Source organism: Grammomys surdaster, unplaced genomic scaffold (genome assembly GCF_004785775.1).
Source record: "Grammomys surdaster isolate TR1022 unplaced genomic scaffold, NIH_TR_1.0 125600, whole genome shotgun sequence".
NCBI lineage: Eukaryota > Metazoa > Chordata > Mammalia > Rodentia > Muridae > Grammomys > Grammomys surdaster.
Window position 1 is genome coordinate 550,713 of NW_021620443.1, and position 15,075 is coordinate 565,787.

A 15,075-nucleotide genomic window follows, 5' to 3' on the forward strand; every position below is an offset into this window, starting at 1 on the left:
CCAGGCCGCGGGCGGCGCGGGACGGCTGCGCTGCGCCGGTGAGGAGCAAGGGACGGCCTGCGGGAGCGGCGAGTGCGCGACCCGCTCGGACGGGCGCCCGCGCAGGTGCAGCGGGGCGGGAGCGAGCGGGTGCCTGCATGACTGGGCCAGGTGTACCGCCGGGGCCGGCGTGCAGGCTGTGGGGAGCCAGGGGTAGTCACCCGTGCGGGGTCACCGTGTACGCTGTGGTCTGGGGGTGTGTCAGTATAAGGAGGAGGAGAATCCGAGAGACCTCGTCCTTGAACTAGCGTTTCTGGGGAGAAAGCTCGGGAACGGGAAGGATCGTGCTGGTGTGCCTCCACCCTTCAAGTGGAAGGGTTGGGGTGCGTGATGTAATTGAAGTTTGCTGAGATCTGTGAATTAGGAGTTGAAATTGGGGTCGGGCTTGGGTGTGAACTGAGAGACTAGGAGATTAGATAGGGGAGTGTTGGTCAGGGACAGGGAGGCCTGTGTTCGGTCCCTGGCCTCAGTCTTTACCGCCCCCGGTCAGGTGCTGAGAGCTGCACCCCAGGGAACTTTTCCTTTCCTTTGCCTTCTGCCTGATTTCTCCTGCTTCAGGAGGCTGCCCGAGTTGCCTCCTGGTGGTGCTTCTGTCAAAAGGGTTGTTGGTTGAGTCTGAGAGGCCGCTGCTCTGGGGCTACAACTGGAAGCGGGAGTTCACACTGTGCTTCTTAGTTGAGGGCTGTAGTCTGAGCAGATACGATTGAGCACTCATGTGCTTTGGGTAGGGCGTGCGGGGTCAGGAGGGCAGGTAGGCAGCATTGGTATTAAAGTGGTGGCAAGGGAAGACACGTAGGAGTGTGGGAGGGGGGCAAGGTTGCCCTGCGACAGGTCCTGCCTGCTTCTAACAGGAGATTGCTGGGCAGAGACTGGCTGGTGTGGTGCCTGCTGCACCCTCGTGCTGGTGGTGGTCATGGTTCTTTCTTGGTCAGCAAAGCTGAGGACTCAGAGCTCCAGGGTCCAGGAAGAGACATTTGGACAGCTGCTTCCTTTTCTTTTTCCTCTTATTTCTGCTAACCAAGCAACTGTCACTTTGGTGTGTAGTAAAAGGCAATGCTTGACCAGAATCCCCAAGACACGGCTCACAGCACATTTCTCAGATCCTGGTTCACCACACTCCATGGCCATGATGAGGGTGAGGCTGTGAGTTTAAATCCCACCCCGTCACTTCCTAATAGTGACCTTTGGATGCTGTTTTCCTGATCAAAACAAGGCTAATAGTTGGGTGTGGTGGTACCTGCCTTTAGGAGTCAGAGGTAGAAGGACAGGGGATTCAGAACCATCACAGCCATCCATGACTATGTATTTGAGACCAGCCTAGGTTACTCAAGGCCCTACCTTATCTGCCCTATTCACCAAGTAAGGCTAATTTTACAAAAGGTATGTGGATTCTCATAAGAAAATATTCATGGGAAGCATCTATCTCAAGACCTGACACTTAACAGAAATACAGTGAGTGATTGTTCACTAATAAAAATGAGAGTGTTAAGGCCATGCTTCTACTCTGAAACTTCATAGTTCAGGGGTCTGAGCAATCGTTGACCCCATGGAGGTTTTACTGTGCAGTTAGGCTGTGGATTCTGGATTTCTGTTCACTGTACATGACAAGGTGTGCATGTTCAGCTCACTGGTAAGACTTGGTACGGCTCTTGGCCTTATTTTCTCTGCTGTCCTTCCTCCTATCATATTTGAGTTGAAGTCTTCTGTCCTTAGAGTTGGGGACAGAGCTTTTGCAGGCTTGCACAGCCAATTCAGCTTTGGCCTGTCCTCTCTGGAGACACAGGTTGGTGCTGCACTTCACAAGCAGCTTCTTCTAGTTGTAGAACTGTAGAAAGCCTGGAGCTTGCTGTTTCCTAAGCAACAGTGGGGCCTGGGGATGCAACTCAGTGGGTAGACTGCCAGCCTCTCAGGTCTATCTCTAGTATGCATAAAGCCGGGTGTAGTAGCTATAATTCCTCCACTTGGAGAGAGAAGCAAAGGGGTCTGAAATTCAAGGTCTTCTTTAGCTATATAGCAAGTTAGAGGGGAACCTGGGCTACATGAGGCCCTGGGTTTTTTGTTTGCTTGTTTTGTTTTTCTTAATCTTGCCCAAGTGAGTAGGGGCCAGCACAAGTGCATATGAAAGGTTTTGAAAACAATACATGTATTTTCTAGACCTGACCTGCAATTAACATTTCTGCTGCCGGGCGGTGGTGGCTCACGCCTTTAATCCCAGCACTTGGGAGGCAGAGGCAGGCGGATTTCTGAGTTCGAGAGTTCGAGGCTATCCTGGTCTACAGAGTGAGTTCCAGGACAGCCAGGGCTACGCAGAGAAACCCTGTCTCAAAAAAACCAAAAAAGGAAAAAAAACATTTCTGTTTTTTAACAATTATTAATAGCTGTTATTGTTAATGCTAAAATTTTGATTCTTTATGAAAACTAGGGCAGTTTCACCGAATGAGTTAAGTTATCTTGTCTTGGTCAAGATCCAGTCCTTGTTAGAAAGACATTAAAGTCATCATTTGTGGCAGCCAGGTGTTTGGGTTTTGCAGAATAATTCGGCTCAGATCTTACAACTCATCTCCTCTGTGGCAAACCCAACCTGTTTTACTATTTTGAAAAATATATGACTATAAAATGGATGCAAAACTAACAACTCAGTTTGGGGCTACCCCACGTAAGGCTGGGTGCTTCTTGCCTTAAAATTCCCTTAGAAATCTTCATGAAGAGTTGAGATCAAGGTTCTTTTCTTCATAGTCAGGTAGCTGCTGTAGAATAAATTAAAAATTCAACAGAAGTAACGTGACTAAGATAACACGCTGGCATCTCAGGCAGGTGGTAATTCTTTGCTAGTGTTTGAAGGTTCTATGTCGTGGACAGTGTTTGGTGGTGAATGCTGAGGGACCCCTCTTACCACTCCTTTCCAGTACCCCTCACCCCTTGCCCCTTCAGTTATAATCATTGATGTAAGGCATTTAGGATGTATGTGATATCGGAGATCCACACTAGTCCTACATGTGGACACACCATTTGTGTGGTAACTGCATACACTGTAGCTGAACATATAGTACATATATGTGTATATGTGACATACAAATATATGTACACAGTCATTCTTAGTATCTATGGATTTGGGTTCCAGGATTCTCCATGGATACCTACTCTGCGGGGCGTAAGTTTTATAGAATATAAGCTGCTGCAGTAGTTGTATGTAACATCTACCCATGGCGCCTGTCATATGCTTTAAGTCATCTAGATGAACGTGTTTGGTACATACACATGTAGCAACTTAGTGTGATACACATTATATCATGTGTGCCAAATGCTTTCTATATGGAGTTCAATAGAACCCCATATCCATGGATTCAGATGTGGAACCCATGGATTAGAGGACAACTTATATTTTTATATTTTTATCATTTGTATCAGCAAAGCTAGGAGTAGTTAGATACAGATTTGTGTCAGGGTAATAGCAAGACATATTACTGTCTTCCCCCCCTCTGCCTTCTCCCTCCATCTATCTCTGTCAGGTCACTGGAACAGGCCAGTATTCTATGACTATCTATTTTATTTTATTTATTTATTTTTTGTGCTCAGCTTTTTATTATCTCTTCCATACTTGTGTTAATCAAGTGTTGCCTGATTACAAACTAACATATATGTGGTTGGCTTCTGGCAAATCACAGGATTGCATCACTAAACTGGGGTGATTTTCAACAAAAACAATTTATGCCATGTAAATATATATCCTGATTTGATGGGAATGTATCTGAGTCTCGACAAGACAGGTGAAGTCATAGAGTTCATCGCTGGGACCCCCAGCAGGGAACTAAGAGCCCCGCTGATTTCAGGAATCACTTCAGGACCGATTCCAACTGGGCCAGTTACCTTGAAGGATTCAGACCTCCACTTTAGAGTTGTTGCTGTAGTCAGAAAGACTAGGTCAGAGGAAGGGAAGCCAGCTTGTCCCCTCAGTCAGTTGGGCTGGGGAAATACAGAGTTGGAAACAAACTCAACCCTGTGAAGCTGAGTACCATTCAGATTCCACCCCCGTGAAGCTGAGTACCATTAAACAAGTCATAGGACAGTTCTCTGTCATCTCTTCTCTTCCCAGAGCTGTTGTAAGGAAGGTAGCTGGGCTTGCCGGTGGATTCGGGCAATCCCAGCACTCAGTGACTAAATAAAACGAATTCTGTGTTTGAGACTAGCCTGTGCTATACGACAAGATCTTGTCTCAGACAACAGAGGACCCAGGCATGCTACTATACATTTGTAATCCCAGTACTCAAGAAGCCAAGACAGGAAGATCAGCTTGAATTAGAGGCTGCAGTAGTCTTAAACAAACAAGTAGCACCCCTACACACACACACACACACACACACACTCACACACACTCATTCACACTCTCTACACAGAGAAGGACATGGAGCAAGAAAAAAAGGAATGAAGCGAATTAGAAATAATTATGAGCAACCCAGTGCTTGGGGCTCTCAGGGGGCTTAGCCAGGATCTTCTCGGGAATATATTGCCTGGTACCCTTCAGGCTGGAGCAGCGTTTGCACTGCACGTTATATACACACACCACCCATTCTTGTAGGGCCTGTGCTTTGGAGTTAAGGTACCTAGATTGGAGCCTCAGCATTCCAAATTCCTTTTTTTTTTTTTTTTGTTTTTTTTTTTTGTTTTTCGAGACAGGGTTTCTCTGTGTAGCCCTGGCTGTCCTGGAACTCACTCTGTAGACCAGGCTGGCCTCAAACTCAGAAATCCGCCTGCCTCTGCCTCCCAAGTGCTGGGATTAAAGGCATGCGGCTGCATTCCAAATTCCAAATACCAAATTTCCATATGGTGGTTGATCAAGCCATGTGAACTACCCTATTCTCCTCAGGCAGCTAGATGACAGTGCTGGGGAAACCTACAGTGGAGTCCAACTCTATACAGAGGTAGATACACCAACTCACCTTCGATCACAAGGAGGTGGCTAAGACACAGCCAGAACTCAAATTGTCAGTTGACACTGGGAGTGTCTGCCACATACTATTCCCACTGCCATCATTCATGTAGAACACTTGTGCTCTGTGGACTCAGTCTTTCCAGAGTGCTTTGCCCTTTGCCAGCCCCAGTGTTCATGCTCCAAACATCCCCCCTGGCTGCTACTCTCAGAGCTCAGACTCTAGTTCTGACCCTATCAGGAATCAGCTTTCAGGCTGTAGAAATGCATCAGTGGTTAAGAGCACTTGCTGTTCTTCCAGAGGACTCAGCAACAGTGGCACATAACTGCCTGTGACTCCAGCACCGGAGGAAGGATCCGATGCTCCCTACTGGCCTCTGCACCTACCTCACACACATAGCATAAACAAATAGACATACATTTATACACATTATTTTTTTAATTAAAAAAGTTAACTATTTTTGTTCTAATCCAGATAAAATATTTCAAATATGCAAACGTCCCAGTTTTCCTCACAGGAGTTTTTCTTTCTCTCTCTTTCTCTCTCTCTCTCTCTCTCTCTTTCTCTCTCTCTCTCTCTCTCTCTCTCTCTCACTCTGTGTGTGTGTGTGTGTGTGTGTGTGTGTGTGTGTGTGTGTGTGTGTGGACTAGGCTTGTCTTGAACTTGTGGTCTCAAGTAGTCATCCTGCTCCAGTCTCTAAGTAGCTGAGACCGAGGGGTATCCTACCGGCCAAGCTTTAAACCCCTCTCTTTGAAAAGCTTTTAACTTCAAGCTATTATCTAGATGGATGCTAAGTTAATACCCTCAAGTGTAGAGAAATCACCTCCCAAAGGAATTCAGTAACGATCTTAAACCCATCATGGAAGCCCCAGGAACATTAAAGGGAGCCTTGTCACTGACAGTTGTGTTTTCTACTTTGTGACTATGGACATGTACATCTGATCAGTTCCTTTACTTCTAGAAGAGGAATCACCCCAGTCTCTGTCTCCTTCCCCCTTCTCTCCCCTCCCCCTTCTCCCTTCCTCTACCCTCCTCTTTATCTCCATCTCTCCAAGGGCACCCTTGCCTTTATCTCTTTTAAAAGGCTTCCTGAAGAAGAAGCATTGTTTGGTCTGTCCCTTTCTTTATAAAGTACCTTAAAGACCAGAATGACCTACCATTCTGAGTACAGGGTCTACATTGCTGCCCACCTTTCCATCGGACTGAACTCTGGTCCAAATGTCATTTGATTTCTGTTCACTTCTAGTATAACTCCATAAGCCAAAACCAAACAAAACAAACAAAACTCACCGTGGAATAAGAAAATCCCAAAGCTACTTTTCAGTATCTGAGAAATGGCCCTTAAAAGGGAATTTAATGCAAACTAAGTACCGGATTTGGATGAACAGAAATTGTGAGTCAGTCAATTATATATGTGATAACTAGATGCTTCCATGAAATGAAATTTTAAATGAAAACCATGCAAGCTGTGAGTTCTACTAAGTTTACTGAATGGATTCTTTTATTATTATTATTATTATTATTCATAAGATTAAACTTGTTGGGGAAAGTAAATATTTTATAAATATGTATCATAAAAATTAATGTTTACATCTAATAAAGTGAATGGTTACCCCTACAAAAGTCATATCTCTATTGACCAATCAAAATACATTATATTCTTGTATGAATGTCACAATGAAAACTGGGGAGATGGCTCAGTGGGCCAAAGTACTTGCCACACAAACACAAGGATCTGAGTTGAAATCTGAAGAATCCACATAAAGCCAGCAGGCATGGTAGTGTACATCTATAATCCCAGTACACCCATGACAGGATGGGAATTAGAGACAGGAGAATATATGGTATAATGGCTATTCTGTTTGTCAACTTGACTATATCTGGAATGAACTACAATCCAGAATTGGAAGGCTCACCTGTGATCCAGATCTTGAGACTGGAAGATACATGTTTCTGATCTGGATCTTGGCATGGAGATCTTGAGGCATAATGGCTCTGAAAAGCTTAGGTCCAGTCAAGGAAGTAGAAGCCTTTAATCCCAGGAGACTGAGGCAAGGAGATCTGAGTTCAAGATCAGCCTGAGACAGAACAAGTCCCAGATCCAGGCATGGTGGTACACACCTATAATCTGGGCCACACCTTCTGCTGGAGACTTACATAAGTGCATTGGAAGAAAGAAGATTCACTCGTATTCGCCTGCCTGCATTTACTTGCCAGCACATCTGTTGGAACCCACTTCTACAGAAGACCAGCTAAACAAATAGCCTTGTGGGACTGAGCAATTGTTAGCTTCTTGGACTTCCCATTCACAACTGGCCATTGTTGGGGAGTTGAACTGCAGACTGTAAGTCATCATAATAATCCTCTCAATACAGAAAGACATTCCATATGTTCTGTGACTCTAGAGAACCCTGACTAATACATAGGTATTCATAGGTTAGCTAGCTTAAGAGGTACCTTCAAGGTGGAAGTCAAAGACCAGCATCTGAGGTTGTCCTCTCATCACTACATGTGTGTCTTGGCATGAACACACTTGCTCTCACACATGAACATGTATATGTGTGATACACATACCCATACATAGAAAAATTTTAAAAAAGAAAATGTGTTAATGAAACCAATTATATATAATTAATATATCTTAATAAAAAGCTTTAAAATTAATGATTAATAACATATGGAAAAATGCTTGTAATCTGTAAAGATATAGTGAATAATGAAAGCAACATTCAGTTTAGGAAACTAAACATTTTGATACCTTAAGAAATCTGTCATCTCCCTATTCCCAACCTCATCACCCCGGATTTATTTTTTCCCATGAGACTCCCTATAAATGGCTTCAACCTTGTTTGTACCTATAGATCATTTTCTTGTTGTACTGTGTCTTGTGGAGGAAAGCTGGGGTGTTTCCAGTTTTCTCTTACCTCAAACAAGATCAATGTTCCTTTCTTTCTCACCTCTTTGTGAACATAAAAGGAATTCTCTGGGGAGAACCATCAGCTTACCCAGACACGTCAAGGGCTTCACAGAAAATGCTAGAACAGGTTTAGCAGTTTGCAATCTTCCACCAACATTACAGTTTTCACTGTGCCTTGTTTTTAAGTTCACATGCAGTTACCATGTATTCTGTTAACTTCAGAGACATAAAATCTCTTTCTTTCAGGGGTAATCTGCAGCTTCATGATTATTATAGCATCTCAACTTTTCGTGGAAAAACCTATGTGTATGCTTTGCCTATACTGGCATTTTGCTAGTTTTTCATTACATCCAGATACCTTTGGTCACAAATGTGAGCCTCTTATTTCAAGAGGCAGTCTCCTCATGTAAGTTAAGCTGATCTCTAACTCCCAGTTCTGCCTCTCCACCATGTATGTTAGGTATATGGACAGATAGATATGCCTGCCTGATGAAGGACACATGCCATACAGGTTAATGAATTTTGACAAGTGTGGTAGTTGGAATGAGAATGACTTTCATAGATTGAAATATTTGAATGTTTGGTCTCTAGTTGGAGGAACTATTTGGGAAGGATTAGGGGGTGTATTCCTGGAAGTGGACTTTGGGATTTTAAAAGCCCATGCGATTCCCAGTTAGTACCTTCCTTTCATCTCCCCCCACCTTTCCTTCCCTTCCTACCTCATGCTTTGCCCCTCAGCACGATGGTCACGGACTCTAACACTCTGAAACTGTAAGCTTTAGATACGTTTCTGTAAACTGTAAGTTTTAAATCACTCTTCTATAAGTTGTCTTGGTCATGGTGTTTGGTCACAGCAATAGGAAAGAATCTAAGACAGCAAATTTCCACACTTTCACACCAGACACCTTAAACAAGATACAGACTTTCCCTGTACCCCAGAGAGTTACTTTTGACATTCACCATTTAGTCACCATGTTCCTAAAGTAAGTATTCTTGAGTGAAAGCAACATAAATCGGTGCCGTCTCCTTTTGAAATCTATGTAAGTGGAAGTTTATAGAATATGAAGCTTTTTATTATTTCATTTTTGTGTTTATATGTGTGAGGGCACATGCATGCCAGGGCACCATGTGTGTGGAGGTCAGAAGAAAACTTGCAGAGTTGTATATTTCCTTCACCACGGAGGACCCGAGGCCTGGTGGTAAATGTTTCTACCTACTGAGCTGTCTCCCACCGTGCTTTTGACATCCACCCATGTATTGTTTTTATCCATGGATTCCTAATCTAGTCTACAAATGTGTCACCAATGGCTAGGCTAGGAAGATAGCTCTGACAGCAAGTACTCAGCTCAAATGTGTTACCTGATGGTTCTAAAACTCATCTGCTTTCTGTTTTCAGACTATTAAGAACAAGACCATGATGTGTATCTTACATAATCATATAGAAACATTAAGAATGGCCCCTGCCTGTAATCCCGGGACTTGGAGGTGGAGGTAGCATTATCAGACTTTTAGGGTCCTCTTCAGTTACATATTGAATTTGAGGACCTTTAAACAAAACAAACTAATAAAAATTAAAGAAAAGAAAATGTATGAGGTAGTCAGATACTACATGTTTATCTTTGTTAAAAAGAAACATTATGGAATAGAATCTTCAAGGGGATTATATCACCTTAAACTCTTCCCAGCAAAGCCTGAGGTTTCCCTTTATTCTGTGTCCCCATTGACACTTGGAGTCCACCTTTGCTTTCTTGTTTTGTTTTTCTTTTGTTTAAACAGTATTAGATTCTTAGCCCAGAGCCTCATAAACAAATGTTCTATCACTGAGCTATATTCTTAACCCTCTAGTCAATCTTTCCCCTCCCCTCCCTTGTTTTTGAGATAGAGTTTCAGTATGCAGCCCTGGCTGACCTGGAACTTACTATGTATACCAGGCTGGCCTTAAACTCAGAGATCTGCCTGCCCCTCTCTTCTGGAGTGCTGGAATTGGAGGTATGTGTCACCATGTTCAGCTTGATGTCAGTCTTCTTTATGGTAGCTATTCTAGTAGGTATGAAGTCAGCTCATGCAGTATAATGGAAGTTTTTCTGGTATCTAAGGGTGACTGTTTTTGTGTTCTTTTTGGTTATTGATGTACCTTGTTTTGTGAAGTATCTTCCTGAATTTTTTACTCATGTGGAAAATAAGCGTTTCTTGTTTTGTTTTTTTTTCTGTTGGCTTATGGGAGTTCTGTAACTTTTTATGTGAATTGTCAGGTGTATGAATTGCAGTTTTTCCTCCCAGTTTGATCTTGACCTGCTTGTTTATATCCCTTTTCTGTCCCTCTCTTCCTTTCTACCCTTTACCTCTTTGAGCTGATATGTTGCCCCTGTAGCCTCTAGCTTCTAGACACAAATGATCTTCCTGCCTGACCTTGCCACATAAGTAGGACTATATAGTCAGGCACCATAGTACCTGGCTAGCCTTATGTCTTAATTACATACTGTAGTTTGATAGCAGTTTCTGAAATCTATTAGTCTAGGTCTTATTTCATTTTTCAGTTTCAAGATTTTTTGAGCAATTCAGAGTCCTTGGATTTCCATTTAAAATTTAAACTAGTTTGTCAGTTTCTGCAGAAAAAACTGCTGAGTTTATAATTTATGTCTTTAATGTATAGGAATAAGATTTTAGAGTTTTATTTAGAGATCTTATACATTCTAGTTAGGTGATTCTTTCATATACTGAATACATTTTAAGATTAAAGTTTATAATTGTTATGTGTAGAAATGCAGACTACTCTGATATAATTTTTAAATTAAATACCTCTAAATTCTTACAAATTTTAATAGAATCTTTGTAAATCTCCCTGTAGACATGCCATGTAGACATTTGAGTATTAGTCTCAGAAATGCCCATCATAGAGTTTGTCCTCTGGTTAAATCTCATTAAGAACATTTTAAACAAATGTAGCAAACTTGAGAAAGGAAAAATATAAAATATATGGTTCAAATTTTAAAGGAGCACCAAGAAGTGAAATGGAGCTGAATCTTGTGTTCAAGGATATTAAATTGAATTAAGGGATTAGTGACCTTGGGGCAAGATCCTACCCAGCTAAATTTAGGTCTAGGCGTGGTAGGACAAGCCTTTGTACTAGGAGGCAAAGAAAGCAGATCTCTGAATTCAAGGCCAGCCTAGAACAGAGCAAGTTCTAGGTAAAGAAAAACTTAAATCCAGGCTTGGTGGACCACACCTTTAATCCCAGTGTTTAGAAGACAGGCATCTAGAAGATCTTATGTTACAGGAATAACATAAGATTATTATGTGGCTCCTATGCCCCTTGGTCTCTAAGTACCTGCACTTACATGTACACATACACACACACACACACGTAATTAACAGTGTGCATGTAGCGATCAGAGGACAGCTTGTGGGAGCTGGTTTTCTTCTTCCACCATGTCAGGACGGGGGATCCAACTCAGGTCCACCAGCTTGACAACAAGCAACTTGACCTGGTGAGTCATCCCTCTAGTCCTACATGGACATTTTCAAAGACACATTTAATCATTAGTGGCAATGTTTTTCAAAGACAAGGTGTATAATCTCAAGTTGGTAGAGAATAATGGTTAAGATTGTTACATTGTGGGGGCTGGAGTGATGGCTCAGTGGTTAAGAGCACCACTGTTCTTCCTGAAGTCCTGAGTTCAATTCCCAGAAACCACATGGTGGCTCACTACCATTTGTAATGTGATCTGGTGCTCTCTTCTGGTGTGTCTGAAGACAGCTACAGTGTACTCACATACATAAAATAAATAAATCTTTAAAAAAAAAAAAGATTGTTACATTGCATCAGTCCCTTCCAGCACATGAAAGCCAGCCAATATGAATGAAACTTCCAGGTCAATACCAGCTAGATATATTCATGTTCTGTGACTCAAATATATATATATATATTTATATATGTATATATTTGATATATTTATATATAAATGTGTGTGTTGGCCTGTTGGTGTCTAGTCGCAGCATTGTTGCCTCCTTATAAGGTAGCTCCAGTGTCTGTGTCTGTGTGTGTGTGTCTGTGTAGAAAAGATTTTACAGTGGTAAGTAGGCCACAGGCCACACACATCCAAGAATATATGGGCAACACAAATTGGACTTGATGGGTAAAATAAATAAATAAGGACTCAAAGTTAATTCAGTGGGTAGAGAACACATTGTATGAAATTCTCAAAAAACTAGTTTTAAAAAGGTGATGTAAAAAGCAAAATACAAAGATCTTTATTTTGGCCTTTAGGCAATATTTCTTTAGTCCCTATGTATTTTTTTAGTCTTATTTCCTTTATGAAGTTGTGAGGCCCTTGGGAAGCAAGTCACCAGTCTTAGAACTTTTTAGTTTGTTTACACACCAAGAGGAACTTGCTGCAAGTTGGACTTAACGATAACACAGATGTGTGGCCTAATGTTTACCTTTCTGTAATTCTTATTTCAGCTACACAAATATATCCTTTGAACTAGATCATGGGAAGAATACTGCTACTGCTTATACGAATAAACCATTTTTAAGTTGCACGGTCATCTTTCACTTGCCACCATCTAACTTGTCTAAGAGAAGGCTCTTAGCAGCTGCCGTGACACATGCCTAATAATCGCAGCACTTGGGAGTGAAGGAGAAGGTTTGGGGTTCAAGACTAACCTGTGCTATGAGAGACTCTGTCTCAACCAGCAACATGGAGAGAAAAGAGCAGGCTTTTAATTTTTTTTAAACCACCTTATTAATATTATTTTGTATATGAGTGTATTGGCTGTTGTATGTCTGTTACCATGTGCCTGTTGCTCAGAAAGATCAGAAGGCATCAGATTCCCTGAATCTGGAGCTGTAGATGGTTGTGAGCTGCCATGAGGATGCTGAGAACTGAACCTGGTTCCTCTGTAAGAGCAGCCAGTGAATGCTCTTAACCACTGAGGCAGCCCTCTGATTTTTTTTTTTTTAATTTAGAGATATCTACTAGAAAACTTGTCATCAGCAAGAATTGAGCTGGCAGGTCATGGGACAGTACTGCATTTGTTTTTAAGTGCCATAGAATTAAGTTTTTTTTTTTAAATAAGGCATGTGCTTGCTGTACAGTTCCATCTCCCTCCTCTCTTCCCTGCCCCCTTCCTAAGCAGGAGGTAGTTGACTTTGTAGTATATTCTTCAAGGCAGATGTATATAGTTTATCTCTATGCTGAGGGAAGACGGAGACTAGAATTATATACAACCTGCTTTATGATGTTAAATAAGAGGATTGTGATTGTAGGTGTCCAAAGTTTGTTTCTCCGTTCTTTCCAAAAAGCATGAGATACAATTCATATTTTAAATGGCAGAATCACTTTGTCCTGCCATTTTAAAAGACAGCCCTGATTGATCAAGCAATGAAGGAAGTGTATTTTGTATTTTTTACAGGCTTAGATGTCTCCAAGCCTACATTTCAGTATCTGTGGTTGACTCATTAGCATTTAAATGGGAAAGTTGTCTAGGTGGGTTCTAGTGATTCTATTTGGTCTTGACAAATAGATGGTGTTGTTTTAAAGAAGAGAGAAAGTTGTGTGTCCCAGAAATTACTTGCAGAGGTCAGTATGGGTTCTAGCTGTCCCTGGGGCTCTGAGAAGTCCTGTGACTTAGAGACCGGTAGGCAGCCTTGGTGAGTGATCTTCCCTCCTTAGCTTCCCTGGATGCTGGGATTGCTGGCTTGCATGGGGAAAGGGGTGATGGAGGGCAAAAGTAAGTAGCCTCACCTTTTCCCCCTCCTCTCCTCTCCCTTGCTCTTATGTTTTATTTTATGAGACAGGGTCCTACTGTGTAGCCCTGGCTGGCATTGGACTTGTGGTAGTCCACCTCTGCCCTCCTGAACGTATTATTGCAGGTGCACACCAGAAATTCTTGTTTCCCTCTGTCCTTCAACGGAGGTCGGTGAGATAGCCATATCTGAGAACAGAGCATGGTAGCATTTCCTTTCTTGGAGCCCAGGTTAGGAAATAAAGCAGATTGAGGGGCTGGGAGCAGCAGAGCCCATCATAAAGAGAAGGAGTTAGTCTTCATGGTGAAATGAAGAGCTTCAGGGTGCTATGTGCCAGGTAGTAAACACCGTACCTGAGCAGAGTTACTCTGCCTCAGCCTTATGAAGTAAGGGCTTCTACATTCATTTTGCAGATATGCAGACCCAGACTGGAAAAACTACGTGTTTTTGTCTTTCTACAACATAGTGCTATGTCCTGGGGATACGTAAACAATGGAGCTGTATTGATCACAGTTTCTGGTCAGGGTCTGTCTTCCTAGAGGCTCCTTGTGATACATCATCACAAGGGACACACAGCTCTTGGCCCTCTTTGTGAAGGGCACTAAGCCCATACCTAGGGTCCTCACACTCAAGCCTTAATCTCAAAGCCATCTTACCTTCCATTACCAACACAAGAAAGATGAAATATGAACTCATGACCCAGGGAGACATTCCAATTTCAGTTTTCGTGATAGAAATGAAATGGTAGGTATTCCCACAGACAGTCCTCCCTCTTGGGCTTTTAGGCTCAGGGAAGGGAGTCATAGTCTGATGCAAAATACTTGCCATTGACTCAGTAGCGGAGGTGTGCACAAAACTGTGACATGGAATCTTTGAGTGGAAAGGCATCAGAGACATTTTGGGACTCCTTACTTTCCCCGAAGTAACTAATTCTGATGTTTTCCAACCTTCATAGGAATGTATCAAAGAACTGGGATTAGTTTCTCATAAAGTGATCCTTTTCCATCTCTGGGTAGCTTTCTTGTGGTGCCTGAGTATGGTCTATCACTTCTATCAGCCTTCATGTTCCCTCTAAACCTGCTGACCCCCTGCCCCTCACAGGAGTTAGAAGTTGTGCTTGGAAGCTGCTTTTCTACACAGAGAAGCCAAGAGAGGCTGTTTAGTGGTTCTGCAGCTTCTGCATCTTTGGAATGTAAAACCAAAGTCCTTATCAGAGGAGACCTTAGGAAGCCCAGGGTGCTTTTCTTCCAGTGGGGCTATCCAGTGACTGTCATACCAGTGACTCACTCATAAACTTACTGAGCAATTCTTCTCACCACCTGGAAGACTGGGGATTGAGGCAGATCTTTGCTACTCAATGAGAATGTGTTTACTCCTAGAGACAAATATGGCACTGGAGCATGCCTCACGGAGAGGAGCATGCCTCACGGAGAGGAGCATGC

The 15,075-nt window shown here is 42.5% G+C and overlaps 1 protein-coding gene across 1 annotated transcript in view; it reads left to right on the forward strand.

Annotated features, from left to right (window-relative positions):
* Nucleotides 1-15,075, forward strand: part of Tgfbrap1 (transforming growth factor beta receptor associated protein 1) — a 42,124-nt gene continuing 27,049 nt past the window's right edge. The window contains exon 1 of the mRNA XM_028786819.1: nucleotides 1-38. The gene's annotated coding sequence lies outside the window, so the exon portion shown is untranslated. The remainder of the gene's footprint in view (nucleotides 39-15,075) is intronic.